This window comes from Poecilia formosa, unplaced genomic scaffold (assembly GCF_000485575.1).
Source record: "Poecilia formosa unplaced genomic scaffold, Poecilia_formosa-5.1.2 Scaffold122, whole genome shotgun sequence".
NCBI lineage: Eukaryota > Metazoa > Chordata > Actinopteri > Cyprinodontiformes > Poeciliidae > Poecilia > Poecilia formosa.
The window spans coordinates 292,856-293,487 of record NW_006800061.1 but is presented as its reverse complement, the minus strand read 5'-3'; positions in this window follow the sequence as shown (position 1 = coordinate 293,487).

Here is a 632-nt window from a genome sequence, read left to right as displayed (position 1 = left end):
AAAGCAGGAAAAAAAACAACCGCGACGGTGATAACCTGCGAGAAAAATCCCACTTTCTCGCGCTGACACAGTACGGTGGGTTCACAGGGTGAGAGACTGACCAACACTGGTAAAACACTATCGGTGAGACGAAGCTGCGGCGTGATTCAGAACGTAACGCGATCCTAATGTTACGAGGCATGAGGGGAAAGCGGGCAGAGATCCTACGAGGCCAGGCCTTGTAGAAGGAAAGTGTTCAATGTGAGACTGCATCAACGTCAGTGAGAGCCACACACCGAACTTCTCTCCGTCCAAGAAAACAAATCTAGGTGTGTTTTGTTAGCCTGGGATTAAATTAGAGGAAGGAAAGTGTGTATTCACTTCAAGGTCCCTCCTTGGGGACGTGCTCTTCAGAAGAGAAATCGTGGGGCCTTTGGAGAGGCCAGCGCAGAGGCCGCACTCTTGAGGGGGCCCTTTGGTTTTTGAAGGATGGAGTGATGACAGCGGGACGTTTGTTTGTGTATAAAATGGAGACAAAAACGAAGCAGCTCTGAACACGTCGGCTCCTCTGCGCGTTGTCTCTTCTTAAAGAAACGTGCTCTGACCCGGCAACGGCAACCACAACGTCGCAAAGGTTCTGGGGGCGCTGAAAA